General features: G+C 37.6%; 1 protein-coding gene across 1 annotated transcript in view; it reads left to right on the top strand.

Moving 5' to 3' along the window:
* The window catches only part of LOC107553949 (cadherin-13-like), a 208,777-nt gene that overhangs the window by 43,086 nt on the left and 147,953 nt on the right, over window positions 1-17,738 (top strand). The gene's annotated exons all lie outside the window — the stretch shown is intronic.

Here is a 17,738-nt window from a genome sequence, read left to right as displayed (position 1 = left end):
ATCCTGTCACAGCTATAGAGGCCATTTGCGAGCTCCCTGCTCGTCCTGACACAGCTTTAGAGGCCGTTGGCGAACTCCACGCTTGTCCTGTTACAGCTATAGAGGCCGTTTACGATCCCCCTGCTCGTCCTGTCACGGCTATGGAGGCCGTCGGGGAATCCTCATCCTGTCCTGTCACGGTCGTGGAGGCCGTTTGTGAATTCTTGGCTTGCTTTGCTTCAGCCCGGGAGGTCGTTTGTGAACTGTTGTCCTGTCCCGACCCACCCAGCCCTCTGTCACAAATCCGGTCCATGAACTTCCGTCGGCTAACCATCAGAGGTCACCCTTCCCATTTCATTGACTCTTGCACTACACACTGTTGCATATCACCCCGAACTACATATCCCATCATCCACTGCACTAACGACACACACACTGTTGATTGCACAGCACTGATTGCACAGCTGTTATCACTCACACACCTCACTATTTAACACTCACTCTGATCCCTTCCCTCGGCCGAGTATTGTTTAGCGCATATCTTTAGATAGCTACACTACAGAGCCCTCATTAGTTTCCTTAGCCTTAGCCGTATTCTCGGTTTCTGATCTTCGCCTGGTTTCCTGCATTTCTCCCTTAGTCTTGCTCCTTCTGATTCTGTTTGCCGTTCATCGACCTACGCTAGCCCTAGGACTATTCTTGTGTCTTGCCCGCCATATACCTGGTTGCCACTGTTTGACCCTGCCTGTTTTATGACCACGTCTCTGTCTTCAACTAAAAAGCCTGCATATGGATCCGCACATCTCACGTCTTGTTAGCCCTGTTACAGTCATAAAGGTGCACCAGGTAGATTGAGGATTTATAAATCATTTCTAATATAATTATTTTAATTTAACTGACAGTAGCTGCTTTTAATGCGCAAATTCAAATTGCGAATGGAAAATACGCCCAATGGAAACACGTCAGTAGATGCGTTTCCATTACCCTTCAAATTGCGCAAATTGAAATTGTGAATTGAAAATACGTCTAACGGAAACATGTCAATTTCACAAAAACTTTTTTTTTACGCTCACATGAGGTGGTTTTTCGGGCAATTCGGAAAAAATGTTGCAAAACTGCAAAAAAAAATAAAAACATTTTTGAAAATGAATGACTTATCACGAGGGATTTTTTTTTTTAGTTGCGTAACTTCGGTTAATGGAAATGCTGTCATGCTGTCATCAGTTTTTAATCAACATTTATAAAAAAATCATGCAAATAAAAAGTTTTGCGCAAATCTGTAATGGGAATGCAGCTAGTGACATTATCATAATGTACAGTATGTAGGCTATATTACATATTTCAATTTGAATTTCTGTTCGTTTTCCTTACTTTCATTTGCTTTCCAGATTGTCTTCCTTGCATAGACTCATAGTTGTCTTTGCACAGTGTCTACATTTTGATACTTGTGAACTGGCTGAAAACAAGACATGAGTGTCATGACAACAGCAAAGTAGCTCTGATTCAACATTTCATTTAAGCAGAACTGATGCCTAAAGCCCAAGCTTAACTAAATCTTGCATTGCAAGCTCTGATACTTCTTTCAGAAAATGCCAGTCTATTAGAATATCCCTGAAAAGAATATGCTATGCTTTGGATGGTGGTGTGCTGGTATCCCAGAAGGCTTCATAACTAGCTTTATCAGACTATGCTGATCAGTCCTACCAGATGAAATCCATATGTCTAGACCAGCATTAGCCAGCTTTTTAAGCAGGAATAAGAGTCATTCCTTCTTGAATTTGCCTTCTAAAAACACTTATCAGGCCTGTGTTTTCCAAACCAGTTACATAGACGTGATCCCAAACAACCAGCCAATCAAAACCAATGAACCTTGAATGTTACATTATATATTTGTGATGTAATCGAGGTTTTGTTCAGAGTGAGGCTTCATGAAGTGTGTGTGGTGTCAGTTCTTAGCTGGCAGTAGCACTGTAGGCCTTCTCAGGTCTGGCCTGTGGTTGAAGGCTTTATCTCAGTGGCTTAACGATGATGGATTCCTGCAAGGTCACTCTGTATACTGCCATATTAACCACAATGCTTGTGAGGATAAAATCGTTACAGTCCGAAACGCTGCACGCACGCAGAAGGTGTTCATAAAAAATCTGTCTGAGCAGAGAAACCTTGTGTGTAATGTTAACTGAAGCTGAGGGACAAAATGTGATCCGTTGCAGACCACATGGTAGCTTTTAGTAATTATATATATTTTTTTTTTCTATAACACCACTCAAAACCCAAGGACATTTCACAATGCTTTTAATAGTTGAAAATCTTATGAAATCATAATTTACATTTGTAAATAATGTCACTTGAAATTCTATTAAGTTTGGAAAAGGTTTCCATTAATACTGTATTTCTGTGGAGCAGGGAAACCAACATTAGCCATTTTTTGAGCTCAGTTTTGGCCTGTTGTGACCTTGAGTAAAGCACTTAACCCCAGGTTGTTTCAGATGGATTTTGCTTACAAGCAGTGTAATTTAAGTTGCTTTAGAGATAAAGTGATGTTTGATGGACATGAACAAAAATTTACATTTTTAGAATGCATCAAGCCAATTTTAATAGTTTTGTTCTGAATGGTCATCGTTGGATTTTATTTATTTGTTTATTTATTGGATAGCATGGAATAAAGGTCTAAATCTGTCATGAAGGTGCACCAGGTAGATTGAGGATTTATAAATCATTTCTAATATAATTATTTTAATTTAACTGACAGTAGCTGCTTTTCCATTACCGTTCAAAATGCACAAAATCAAAATCAAGCACGTCATCAGAGAGATTGCAACACGAGCTAATTTTCAGTAAAAGCTAGATAATGGACCGTAAAAAAGGAAAGGCGGTGCAGAAAAACTGAGAAAGGAAAAAAAAAAGGGCTTAAGTCCAATGCTGCTAAATGAGTAAAATTAACCGAACTCTTTTCAAAAGGTTTAAATTCGGCTGCTGCAGTGGAGAACAGTTCGTGCCGCAGAGGTAAGAAGAAAACAGAAAATACAGCTAGCACAAGTCATTTTCACACTTCTTCTGCCAGTTAGCTTGTTTGTTTTTTTTGTTTGTTTTTTTGACAGAAGCCTACATTGTATTAAACAGTTGTAAGCTTAGCGTTGAACCCCAGTATATTTTAAAATGTCATTGCTTCGTGATAATTGGTTAACTTGCCTGTTACTGAATTGAATGACTGAAATATCAGCAGATAAAGTGGGATTTAGGGTAAAAACTGATGTAGGCTACTTGCAATATAGTCTAACACATCAAAAACCTATAGCAATAGCCATTGTACTATAGACATTTGTAGTGAACTTTTCTTTGAATATGTAGATAGTCATATATTAAAATAAAACATTGAGCACGCATACAGTACGTAAGTTTACAGTATGCAATTAATCCTTAGGTAGGGTGGACTGCAGAGTCAAGTGTCATGGAGGTAGGAAGACACAATGAGAGAGACACACCCTGATACAGATGCAGCCAGTTTCTTAATAATGTGGCTCTAATTAACTAGGATAGGAGGAACCTGTGGCTGTCTCACACACACACACACACACACACACACACAGAAAGACAGAATCACACTCCTACACAAATGCACATGCAGCACATACTAGCAACACTTCAGCATATTTTAATTCACAAATAATTGTATATCAAAAAGGATTTACTGCTGCTACTATTTATAGTTTTTGCTATATGTTCTATTCCCTTTTCTGCTATTATTACTTGTTTGTATTCATGTGTATTACAATGTTTAGAGCAGTCAGTGAGAAACTATTTTGCTGTAATGTTTAAGTCCTATACTGTGTTCATTAACTAGGATGTTGCTGGAATCAGTACAGCCAGAGACCCCTGAAGGGAAGGATGCTACGGCAGGCCTAGCAGAGACAGGGAGGAGTGTGGTAGAGGTAGGAAAAACCCAACGGACAGACAGTGACAACAAAGAACAACATACTGTAGAGAATGACAGTAGCAGCAGACAAATGGTATAAACAGACAGCACACAGACTCTACAACATCCTCAGATTCTTTTTCTTTTGTTTTTACTGTGTGTAAATTTGTTATAAAAAAGTGTGCTCTTTAAAAAGTAGTAAGCATTGTTTGCCAGACACATACATTAAATGTTTAAATATTTGTTACATACTATATGGTACGACTTATATTATTTCACCATCTGTACACAAATGTAAGTAGTGAATGTGTGTGTCCGTGGGTGGGGCTGTGTCGGTGTGGTAATGTGGGCCGGTGTGGCTACAGTGCCAGGGCTGAATTTTTGTCCCAGTCCGCCCCTGATAGCAGGATATAAAATATAATTTGAGATCACCTGAATGCAGCTTCTGGTTGAAATGGATCAAGATGATGATCTCGTGGGCTTGCATTTGGCAAATGTTTCTGAATAATATGTTAAATTAATAATTTTTTTAAATTATTATTATTGTTTAAAATTATACTCTGTTTTGACATTGTCTCCAGCTTGTGCCAGTGTGTGCTATGTTTTGGGCTAATCTGGGGTGTCAATAGATTCTACAACCACTAATTAGTAATTACCTGTACAATGCAATTAAAACACAGTGGATTCCAGTTGTAAATGTTCTGTCAGCTCTGTTTGGAAAGAAAGAAAAGCTGAAATGCTGAAACAGACCTGCTCTCTTTGTTATGAGTTGCAAGATCCATTATCTTTGAAATGCAATACATCATCGTTTTGTCAAATGATGATGGAACCTCTCTTGAAATTAGTGGATCATCATGTCACTTACAAGGTTCTTAGGGAAGTGATGATTTGATGGGTAAGAAAAAAAAAGAGGAATAGAGGGGAGAGGAGGGATAAGTGTCTCTAGACCGCTATTCTGTAGATGCTAGATCTTAAGATGTCTCTCCATTGGTAGAGCCACATGTCTCAAGTGTCTCTCTAGAGACACTCTCACACACACACACATACACAAACACACTTACACCTGGTGAAGAGGGTCTCATGGGAGACCCATCTGGCCTGACAACAGAACGCACGCATCACACATGGTAACTTTTTATAAAATTATAATCATAAATGTCTAATAATGCGCTGCTTCCACAAATTTTAGATTAGGTAACTAATAACTGTGGATTGAAATAAAGGTGTGATTTTTAAACCGCGCCAAGATGTTCCTACAGAGCAAACGAAAGCATCTCACCTCTTTTTCTGTACATTTTTTTGCATATGTTATTTATTTTTAAATTAATTATGTATCTTATTTTCAGAATTGCACAGGCTGTGGCTGGGCTGTCATTTCGCATTAACGGATCGGTGGGCGTTTTCAGGCCAGCAGCTTGCTTGGCTTGAGGATAAAGGGGTGGTACTTTTGGGGGGATTTCCGATTAATCCGAGAGGCAGGTGGAGGTCTCAGCGGGAAGAAAAAAATTTGCCATGCAAACGCGGCCCTGAATTCCTCCGATGGAGTGCGCCCGTGCGAGGAAAAATAACCAGACAGTTGTCCACTTCATTTACGACTGGCTTTGGAGATATGTCCAGAGACAGGTGATGTTCACCTCCGAATCTCTCTCCTCTTTTCTGCTTGGCTGGCCAGTAATTTACTGGGCATTGGTGACACAGGAAAACTGTCTGTTTTGTTTTTCACCTTCTCTTTTTTTTGTGCTTTTTTTCTGTGTTTTTCTCTCTGAAGATAACACCTCTTCCTCAGCCTTTCAAGTAAAACTCAATATGTACCAACAGACACGTATAAATATTATATGATGAAAAGCAGCTCTGTTGTTTTAGAAATACACTTTTGTCTTGAACGCTTCTTTCAAGAATCTACTTATTTGAGGCTTTGAGAACTAAAATTATTTTTTGTAGGGTTTCTGAGCAACAAATTCCATGAAGTTAACTTTTTTTTTATCAGTACAAACTGTAGATTGTGTGAACTGTAGCGAATCAGCTCATGGGGAAATATGAATAATTAAGCATAACTAGTTATAATTAACTATTCATATTTTAGATCCGCTGTAGATATTTAGCTGACCACTCAGGGTCAACTGTCTTGTCAATTCTAAGAACGTTAATTTCCTGGTTAAGGGAAATAACTTTCTTACTGTACCGGCTCGCATTCCACAAGGTTGTAAATGTATCGGGTTACCATGAAACCAGGGTCTTGTTCGGCGTCCTGGGGTGTTACAAAGTATTTGTGAAATCTAGCTAACAAAATATATATTGTGTGTTGGAGTGGTCCAGACGCTACAGAACGTATTTCCCATTTTGTCTTTAGATGCTTTAGTGCCACAGAGCAATGCTTGTCAGAAGTTACTGTTTGTACAGGGTCAAACTGAGTGGAGACTGAAAGTCAAACTGTGATTTTTCTTTAAAGAACTACTAGTATCTATTGTTTATGTCTAAATATGTATAGAAGTTGTGGCTGTACAGTATTTAAGAAAGTTATTTAAGTCTACCCATGTCCATAGTCTCTGAAGACAAGATTTACTTGAATGTTATGTGCAATGTATTATTTTTCTTTTACTTAAAATTAATATGGCTGTGATTTGGCCGTAGGCACAAGGCCACGTCTACGAGTGTGATATTGCATTTATACAACAGTTCGACGGTACGAGTGTGTAAATAAATTAGGAACAAGAACTGAGTGTATTTAAAAGCCCTCTTTTATGCAGAACTACATTCTTTCCGCCATGGATTCAAATCTAAATTTGACAGTTTAACAGCTGAGCCCAAGCATACGTTACTAATTTGAAAATGTCACTTTAGAACTAGTAACAAAGAAACGTTGAGTTGCTTCATTAAAATCTTATTGTATTATTAAAAGCAGTGTATTATGTGTAGTACAGTATTATGAGAGAGACTGACTGAACGAGTGTGATTACCTGCATCTGATACATCATTTATTCTTCAGATCAATCTCATATTCACAATAAAACATTAGTTTAAGTGTCCAATATTAGTGCTGGGTTTTGACACAAATTTCAAGATTCGATTCGATTCTCATTCACAAGCTTGCGATTCGATTACCGATCCGATTAAATTTAATATCAATTATTTTTGATATATATCAGGTTCAGTACATGCCAGATTTTCTCAAGGAAAAAAAATCTCTCAACTAATGCTGTAAAATATACACGAGAGTCAGTTGGTGCTACATTACAATAATATTGAAGGTTAAAATTTACTGATTTGTTAAAATTACACTTAATGAAGTTTTTAAAATAATAGTTAGTTACATAATAATATTTCTACTTCAATTAGTTTTTTTGAAATATAAACATAATGGTGGCTGTCATAAAAACTTGATGGATTTATTCAAGCATAAATTAAACATTGAACAGTAAAATGTATAATGAATATGTTATATGGTGCATATATTTAGCAAAATGCCCCTCTCTACAATTTATTTTTCTATCTGACTAATGAGTTTATGGTCACCAAATATGTTTTTCTGAGGTAAATGTGACATTACGTGACATTGTTTACAAGACGTTATATTGACGTCTTTGCGCAGCTGAAACACAGATTGAGCGATTACATGAGACAGAATACGGATTGTAAAGTTGTACTCTTTCTATTAACTTACCTTCGGATGTTTAGTCGTTTAGCTTGTGCTGAAACAGGTTTTAATGTGGAGGAGATGATTAGTTCATGTGCGCTACGCGCTACGCGCTGCTGCGTCTGTTGAACTGAGGTGCTGCAGCGATCTGTCACTCTACTTTAAACAGCGCCAAAACGTATGGAAGCATGTGCTTCCATAAAAACAGCATTCATTGTTTGAATATTGCAATACAATGGACAGAATTTGAAATCTGAGACTTTGTTTCATATTAAAAGTACCAAAGCACAATGCTTACTGCGATATATTGGGTGGGAAGAGCCCTTCAACGTTCCCTCCATTAACTGAACACAGGCTAGACTAATCGATTCTTGGGATTTAAGAATCGATACCGTTCCGTAAAAATGAGAATTGATTATTATCGAGATATCGATATTTTTTACCCAGCCCTATCCAATATGCTCGTACTATCCTTTCAACTGTTGAGGGTGATTTCCATTGTCAGTGCTGAATGGCCGCTGATGCCCTGGAGCTCACATTTCCGAAAACGTCGAAGCACATTTTCAAATAAACATTATCTTTATTAACAAAACGCATATTTGAAGTCAAAACAAGTAATTCTTGCCTAAAAAAACTCTTAAAACTACATTTCCTGACACAAAACAGTAATATTTGTAAAATTGACACTGACACTGACACATGACACCGTCACTGTGAGAAATACAGCAGCTTCGGCAAGCGGAGTGATACAAATGGTGAAACACCTGTTGGAGTTCTCAACACTCTTATCAGCCAATCAAATTCGAGGACCAAAAATAACTGTTGTATAATATATATCTAAATATAAATATAAATGTAAATATACATTAGTTTTATATAATTGTTTTATATTAGTTTTATATTATTGCTTAGTTGCCCAGCACTAATATATATATATTAGTGCTGGGCAAGGATTACAATTTTTAATTGCGATTAATCACATTATTTTCTGCGATTAATCGCATCATGCACAAAATTCAATAATGAATTCAAAAGTAGTGTATTGTGCACTTTTTTATTTAAAAGTACTGCTATATGAACAAAAGTGCAATAACATTTGGTTTGCAAACACTTTAAACAAATACGGTGATTTTTTTTCCAGCAGTATTCTTTTTACATAGTAGCAGTTACAATATTTATTGTAAAAAAAATAACTTATAAATTTAATGTAATCAAATTAAATATAAAACCAAAGCTATTTGCCACTGCCAGGGCATTAATGCTTTTATAGAAAATATTTTATAGTTTGTTATAGAAAAACAAGTTATGCTCAGAGTCCAGAGCCTCGATCATAACATTATAACAGGCACCTTCCGAGTAGAGACCTGCACTATCGCGGGACCCAACGCAACAGAGTGCAGCGCGGGACAACACTTGATGGGCGAGTGTGAGGGTGCGGGCGGGTAGAGACTCATGTGTGTGGGATGTGGGAGAATAAGTACTCACACCCCCAAAGCCCGGTTCGTTTGACTAGTGTGATCGCGCCGTGCCGTGCTCGGGTGCGGTTCGTTTAGCCGGCCCTGGCTCAGTTGGAAGAGGTTGGCGAGAGCACGGTTCAGTTGGGCTCGGGCACAGTGCGCATGTAGTGTCGGAGCGCTGAACTTCTGATACGTGCAGCATGATTGCGTGAACATTTCTGAGCAGCAAAAGCGATAGATCTGTAAAGCAATATATTGTGAGAGGGCCGTGTGTTACCGCGTCCCAAACGACTCAAAATAATACACCACAAAGTTAACAAAACGTTGCTCTCCACTGTGCTGAGCGAGAGCGCTTCTCTGCTGTCTTCACGTGCTATCGGAAACGATAAAATAATTGTTGGCGTTAATCAAATAATGCGTTAACGCGATAATAACGCAGTGTTTTTTAATTATTATTATTATTTTTAAAGCCCGTTGCTCACTTGCTCTGAAAACACGTACAGACAAACCATGGGTCACAGAAGGGGTGGTATGTTGATCAGTACTGGCTTGGGATTGGTGCTTTACAGATTTATCACTTTTGCCACTAAGAAATGTAACGTTACACGCAATCATGCTGCACGTATCAGAAGTTCCGCGCTCACACTACATGCATACCGCGCCCGAGCCCAACTGAACCGCGCTCTGGCCCACCTTTTCCAAGCAAGCCAGGGACGGCTAAACAAACCGCGCCCGAGCGTTGCACGGAGCCATTACACTAGTCAAATGTACCGGGCTTCTCGGGTACGGTTAAGATTGGCTAGTGTGAGTACACCTATTCTCCCCGCATCCCGCATATACGAGTCTCAACCCGCCCGCACCCGCACTCGCCCATCGTGTTGTCCCACACCGCAATAATCCCGCGATAGAGCAGGTATTTACTCGGAAGGTGCCTGTTATAATGTTATGATCTAGGCTCTGGACTCTGAGCAGGGATCCCGTAAGGGGGGGGGGGTTAGATGTTAGGATGATTCTAAGGGCCTAACGAGGGAAACGTGATCACGATTTCTACCGAGGGGGACCCCTATCCCCCCCACCCCTGAAAGCGGGGGCCCGAGTGTATATGCTGTCCAGGGGGGCCAGAAACCGTAGGGGCGCCCCTGACTCTGAGCATAACTTGTTTTTCTATAACAAACTATAAAATATTTTCTATAAAAACGTTAATGCCCTGGGAGTGACAAGTAGTTTTGGTTTCATATTTAATTTGATTACATTAATGTTTAAGTTGAGATTTACAAGAAATATTTTAACTGCTACTAGGCTATGGACAAGGAATACTGCGGTAAAAAAAGCACCTTATTTGTTTAAAGGGTTTGCAAACAAAATGTTATTGCACTTTTGTTGATATTGCAGTACTTTTAAATGAAAAAAAGTGTGCAATACAATAGGATTAAAAATGTTCATCGTTGCCCAGCACTAATATAAATATATATATATTAGTGCTGTCAAATGATTAATCGAGATTAATCTCATCCAAAATAAGTTTTTGTTTACATAATATATGTATATGTACTGTGTATATTTAGTGAATTTTCTAAATGACAATTAGAAATATTATATTAGAAACTAATTGGACTAAATAAGCTTATGCTCTAAAATTACTAAAACAGAAATAGAAAAACTGTATGTATGATAAATGTAAATGTATGTATATATATATAAAACAAAAAAAAACACTTTGGTTGGGGTCTTGCAGTAAATAATTTTGCGTAGCCAGGCATTTGATTATCGCTATAAAATCTGGTCCACTTTGAATCTTATTTTGACTATTTTTAGTTATTTTTGGGTTTAGCTGAACTAATTGATAATTGATACCAAAATTATACTGTGAATTTGTTTCCACTCTGGCAAATGTTCCTGAAAATTGCTCTTTGTTAAAATGACCAACTTAGTACCTAGTGTTAAAAGTTTTTTTTTTCTTCCTCCGGTGGTCTGATGCAGCCAAAATCCTAGTAGTTGCATAAAGCATGTCACCATTTTTGTGTGTAATATGTATCAGACGTTTAGTGGGCGGTCTGTAGGTGTGCCGGCTGAGACTGTGTAGTTCCTGCAACATTTGCCCTTATTAGTTTATTTATGGAAGATTCTGATTAACAGCTCTCTCAAAATGTATTTCTGTTTATGTTGTGTTTGCGTCTTTTGCGGTATGTGTATCTTTACTTGGGGGAGTGATTCCCTAAATGAAGATGTATTCATGCACGCTTACAGAGTGGATTGTTTTGTCATGCCCCTCTTAAAAAGTGGAAAAAATGGCACTCTTCCATCTCGCTTGCCCCACAGGTCTCTAAATGAGTTGTGTTATTGGAAAAGGGAAGTGCTGCTCTCACGTCAAGGGACTTGCAGGGCGAGATCTGAGCCAGTCTTTGAGGCTTTCTCAGGCGACAGCAACCGCCACACAAATGTGAATGAATAATGCCTTTAGAGAGGCAAGAGCCATTGCTTTAGTCTGAAACACCTCCCAAAGCCCTGGTGACTTTTTTCTACACATTTCAACAAGTAATTATTTTTATCTGGCTGCTGCTATAAAGGATCTTCCTCTACTCTCATTTTCACTATTTCATCATTTATTCCATCACCTTACCTCACTCCTTTTTTCTTTTAAAGTATTTTATCAGTATTATATATAAAAAAGAGAGCTTTGGATGTACTCCTCCTCCTTTCTTTAATTGTATTTCTCAGAACCTTCAAAAATAACCTTTAAAGGAATAGTTTGCCCAAACAATGAACATTTGCTGAATATTTACTCCCCCAAACCCCCCCCCCAATCATGATTTATAATTAGTTGTTCCCAACTGTTCACAATGTTCCTATATGCGCCTTTGTTTCTGGAATCAGTGTTCATAGTTTATATTAAGAATGAGTTAATCTGATGATAGATTTTGGATGATCAGTAAATTTTAAAGGCCGGAGCGATGATTCAAAAACATGAAAACCCATAATAAACGAGGCCTTCGTTGCATCCAGTGGGGACATAATTATGGATTATAATGACTTATACTGTCTTTTTACATGTTGCGTTGCATCGTGCCGCGTAAACACAAATCATGTCTGCATTTGTGATCGGAAAAATTACAAACAACAAGCCCTATTCTACACTGCCCAAAAAACTCAAAAATATAAAAACTCTTTAAATATAAAAAAACTTACTTACAGTATGTGAGTCAGAACAGCCGGCACTGTAGTCTACTCTCCCAGGATCAGGAAACGGTCCTCCATAAAATGTGCTGCACACATCTGAATATTTGGGTTGAAGTGTTCTGGAACAGTGTTGTAAACACAACTTAACCACTGATTTCTAGTCGTGTCCATTTTTGGAAGGCCAAACAAAGTAGTTTCACTTTCACAATGAGAAACAGCGTCACACACGGTGGCCTAGAGTGAGCAGAGGCCCGGGGCTAGAGTGAGGAATGGCCGAAGGGCTAGAGTGAGCAGAGGCAGTGGGCTTGAGAACGGCGCGGCAGGCAGATTCGACGAAGAAGCGTCTGGAGGGCTTGCGGCAACCACATGTGACCACCCCGGGCTAGACTCCGCTTCGTCCACGGTGAAAGCCGATCCGGTGATCCACAGCGCAAAGTTGTTGTATTTCCTCAGCAACCGGCACGGATCAGCTCCAGGCATGACGAAGCGGATATCGTCCTCTTTTGGAAGGCCAAACAAAGTAGTTTCGCTTTCACAACGAAACACACAGCGCCTTCACGACATGGCGGCGGCAACAACAATACTACAGTGAGAATAAAAGTTACGCCTTCTTTCTTTGCGTGAACATTTGGGTGGTGTAATGCAAATCTTCCCACATCGTGACGTAGATATGTGGGGGCGTGTTAGAACGAGCCGTTTTAGGTAGGCGTGGCTGACTCTTAACTTTTATAAAGAATATCTCTTTGGATTTGAGACTTTAGTCTTTGCAACTTTACAGATCTTCTTTATGCACCAAGAGCTTGTAACACTCCAAAGAGAAAGGAAAAATTTAAATCGCATCATATGACCCCTTTAAGATGTTGGCAAAACTATCTGCATTGGTTGTGTAGGGTTGTACACTCTAGTTGGGAACTTGCAATACCAACACACTTTAGCCACGCTGTAAGTTGTAAAGAAAGAGCAAACATGACAGTAGAATACATTAACACAGAAGTTACAATAAATTGTGTATGGTGGAAAAAATCCAAAGCTTGTTTCCAAATGGAAGTGGCTTGTGTTCGCACATGTCCGGGCTGTTCCCTCAGGTCTGGTTCTTCATGCTTCCATATGCCGCTTTGATAATGTATGCAGTTCTGGACTATATTTGCAGCAAAACAAGATGCATGGTTTCTTCATAACCTAGCAAATACTCTGTGCACAGTAATATTGTGTAACAGCTGCAATAAATTTCACGTTCCTCAGACTGTTTTGCTGTTTCAATATACCTTTGCTTTTTATCGTCCCATTAGCCTCTCTCCTCTTCACTCGGCAATGAGCGGCAAAAACAGACAGGAAATGAGTCTAGCACTCAGGCTAGCTCAGCTGCTCTCAGATGGCTCTCTGAAATATTTAAAGTCCATGCAGACACACAGCAGATGTGAACAGGAATTGTGGATTAGAGATTGTCTCAAAGGAGTTCCCTGGCAAGATGTCCCAAGTCCACTTACTTTGCTTGGTGTACAAACTCGTGCAGAGTAAGAAAAAAAACTGATATACAAGATCAATTCATTTAGCTTTCAGAATAACTTTTGTTCTCTGCAGGAGGCATGAAGCCTGACTAGCTGGTTAACACTGCATCCCCTCTTGTTTAGCTACAAGTAGCAAGTGCTGAAAACTGTAGGTCTTCTTTATTTTGTACATTAGAGACTGTAGTAACTACTTCCATTGAACAGAAACATGAAGAACCAGACCTGAGAGCTAAGCCCTCATATGTATTAGGCTAATAATACAAGCCATTGCCACTTGGAAGCACAATTTGGATTTTCTCACCATACAACTGCCATTTAAACGTGTATTGCTATCATGTTTGCTATTATTTTAGTCGTCCATCCTTCTATTTCTTTCAACATATCTCAAAAGTTATCCAACCTCCATCTGTATTCGGACATCTTACGTGAGGGTTTCTGATTCCAGCTTTATAGTCTTCATAGGAAATCTGTCCACTATATTCTTATCAGTCGGTTCTTTGTATTGGAGAGTCAACTGTGAGTGCCCTTCCCCTATGGCTTTTTTTATTCATGAAAGCTTAGCATTCTGGACAGGTTTTAACAGCATAATGTTTTGAGTATTCATTGTTAGATTCAATCAGAGTTTTTGATTAAACTTGTATTTTTGTGTGTTGGTTTCTTGTTTTCCATATATGCATCTTTGAGTTTTAGAACTCTCAACTTGCTGTTTTAACTGAAAGGAAGGATATTCATTTCAGCAGCCACCATATTGAGTTTCCCATTCATTTTTCTATAGTCATCTTGCAGTCTTTTATTTGTACAGACTTTTTTCTGACTATAATAGCTCAAAACCGCTAAATGTTGCTGGGAGTCACTCGTGTGAGGAAATGTCACCTTCAGATCCATTTCTTGAAGATTTCTATTGGGGGAACCTCTTAAAATTGTTCAGCCCCAGTGGACAGGAGTCTCAGATGGGATCTCCAGAGAACGCATAGTGAAGATATGTATAGGTTCCTTTACTAATTCACTACTACTTTAATAGAATGTTTTATTCATTTAGTAGTTTTATTCATTATTTATTGTAAGAGATTGATGAATATGACATGGATGTAATCCATATTACGCGGGTAAAGCCATTCAGGCAAAATATGAAAGGGGAAACCGTTTGAAAAAGTCTTCATTAATTAATATTTTACGGCACCCAGCAAACAGTAGCTATGATCAGAAACGTTGTGCTCCATTCTGCCTATACTCCGTAGATATAATTCATATAGAAAACATGAGACTGTCATATTCTTTGCAGAGAAAAATAGAAAGGGAGGACTATATCCTTATCAATTCTGTTTTATGAAGACATAATAAGCTAATGAACATGGTGTAATAGTGTCTAGAAGCTAATTTTGGCTAGAGAAGCCATTGGTGTGAACATCTATAATTTTCACTGTTGTGAAGACCCCCATTTTCTCATTCTCTCTCTCCCTTCACATTTAATAAGTCATTTTCATTCAAATGAAATCACTGTCTGCTCATACACTCCAATTTTCGCTTGGGAAAATGTCTAGGGATGCTAGCAGAAACTACTACCTCACTTGTATAATGAAACAACAGGCATTGCAGTGGGCTGAAATGAGGAGGAATATTTCTTCATTTCTTTTTCTGTGACCCTGTCGGGAGAATTTAAACTTACGTTAAGGCTTTAACATGAACATGGATCTTTATAATCTTTTGAACCATGTCAGTGGCAAAATGTCACAGAGATGCTCATCATGCCACGAAGTACTGTGCACAGCAGTCTGAAAAAATAAAAATTCTGGGAAGATGAGAATCATTCACAGGCATAGCAAGAGTGTAACGCTTCAGTGTTTTTTTTTTTTTGTGCTGAATGAGATTTCTAATATTTGAAACTGAAGTTTACATTCCGAATGGTGCAGAAGAGATTTAATATAAATCTGGGATCCCACAGGAATGAACTTAAGAACAAATAAACACTTTCATGTTTGATTCTCAAACTGATATTACAGTGTTGTTCAGTGGAAACAGCACTTGGGTATAATGTTCTTGGGTAGTTTACACACAGATTCAACATTTAACTGCCAGTAATATTGTGAAATAGTATTACAATTTAAAATAACTTTTTTATGTTTTAATATATTTTAAAATGTAATTTTCTGCCTGAATTGTCAGCAGTCATTACTCCAGTCTTCAGTGTCACATGACACTTCAGGGATATCTATTTAGCTATTTTATTTTATTTTTATTTTTTTAGAAATCATTTTTGAAGGCGTCTTTGATGAACAGAAAGAAAAATAAATAAATAAAATGAAAATTTTATTTGAAATAGATTTTTTTGTAATATTCTAAATGTATCTACTATTTTGCAATTTAATGCATACTGTAATTTAATGCACCCTTTCTGAATAAAAGTGTTAATTTTGAATAAAAATATGTAAAACAAAGTATGTTAAAATGAAAACATACAGTTTATAAAATAATCTAGATTTTCATACATAAACCTCATAAATGAGGAAACATTAACCAGAAACGGACAGGTTACTGGGTCCCATCAGCCACTGTTTAGTTAAACGTTCTCTAGTAGTTAACACTGATATTGTTATTTTGTTGTCATGAATATGTTTGCTAATAACCTAATGGAAATGCAACTGTAGTATTTAGCTTTTTATTTGTAGTTTGCAACTAAATGCATTTCCTCGTGTTTTGCCATAAATTGAAGGATAAACTGCTAATATAGGGTCTTATTCAGAGTGTCTCTGTCTTAAATATAATGTTTATTTTTTAAATGTGTAATTATTCATATTAAGGTAATTGAAAATTGCTGTTTACATGGCAACTTGTTATTCATATAATTGTCTTTAGTTAGAGACAATAGTTAGATTATTGTTGTAAACACAGCAAATGAGGTGTAGTGAGACAAATGCTGTATTTTCAAGTGTTTGTTTGCAACTGTATGCATGAACAGATTTCTTAATTGTATCATTGTGTCATGACTCAGTCACTGTCAGGTATAATGGTGTAATGGTTTCTGTGGTGTACAATCTTTTCCATCCATCAGGGCAGATAACAACCTTCATAGTATGACAAGTCTGGCCACACGTGCTGCACACAGACCCTCTCATTGATCTCTTGTTGCTTTGTGATGTTTTAGTATAATGCATAATTAATAAGGGTACGGAGTTAAATAATGCCCTATGATGTTAGACTTAGAATATTTAATATTATTTAGTTTTATAGTCATTTTCTTTTCTTTTGGACGGTCATATGAAGAAGTCTGATATGTTAAGTGTATTGGAGAAGGCATGAATGTGGCATATGTGAAAAGATTTCTTGAATAATGAATTGTTTTAAATAATAGAAACACATTCCTTGGCTGTAGAGATGGCAGTGCTAAAGTGAAACCTAGGTTTGTCTCTCTCTTGCATGCTCTAACACTGATTCTTGAAAACAGATTCTTGGGAGTCAGTGAAACTCCCATCTCAGATGAGACACACTGTTGACATTGCTGTTAATTAAATTTCCACTACAGATGAAAAAATGAATGAATGAATGAAAATGACTTTTTTTCTCTCAATTCTGAGTTAATTTCTATTGGGGAAAAAGTCTGAAATTTGGTGACAAACTCATAACTGCAAGATATAAACTAGAATTGCAGGAAAAAAATTTAATTGTGAGATATTAACTCTCTCTAAGAATTCTGAATTTACATTTCGCTATTCTGAGTTTATATCTCACTATTCTGTTTTTTTCCGAATACTTCATTTTTTATTTTTTTTTTACTCTGCATATCCTTGATTTACATCTTTCAACTCTGTTTTTTTTCCCACTACAGAATGAAAAATAACAAAGTTAATTGTGATTTATCTGACAATTCTTTTCTTTTTTCTTGGAGATAATTACTATTCCTTTTTTTCTGTGGTGGAAACAAGCTTACACAGGTTGCAGATTTAAAGGGGAATTTCACCCAAAAGTACAATTCTGTCAAGTTGTACTGGACGCGCATCTCGTGTTGTTCACTGAAAATCATACCTTAAAAATCTTACGCAAGAGTTATTGCCAACATTCACTTTAACCAGCTT

Source organism: Sinocyclocheilus grahami, unplaced genomic scaffold (genome assembly GCF_001515645.1).
Source record: "Sinocyclocheilus grahami isolate Dianchi unplaced genomic scaffold, SAMN03320097.WGS_v1.1 scaffold487.1, whole genome shotgun sequence".
Taxonomy (NCBI): domain Eukaryota; kingdom Metazoa; phylum Chordata; class Actinopteri; order Cypriniformes; family Cyprinidae; genus Sinocyclocheilus; species Sinocyclocheilus grahami.
Note: the sequence above shows the minus strand (reverse complement) of the source record. Positions and strands in the feature narration are given on the sequence as shown.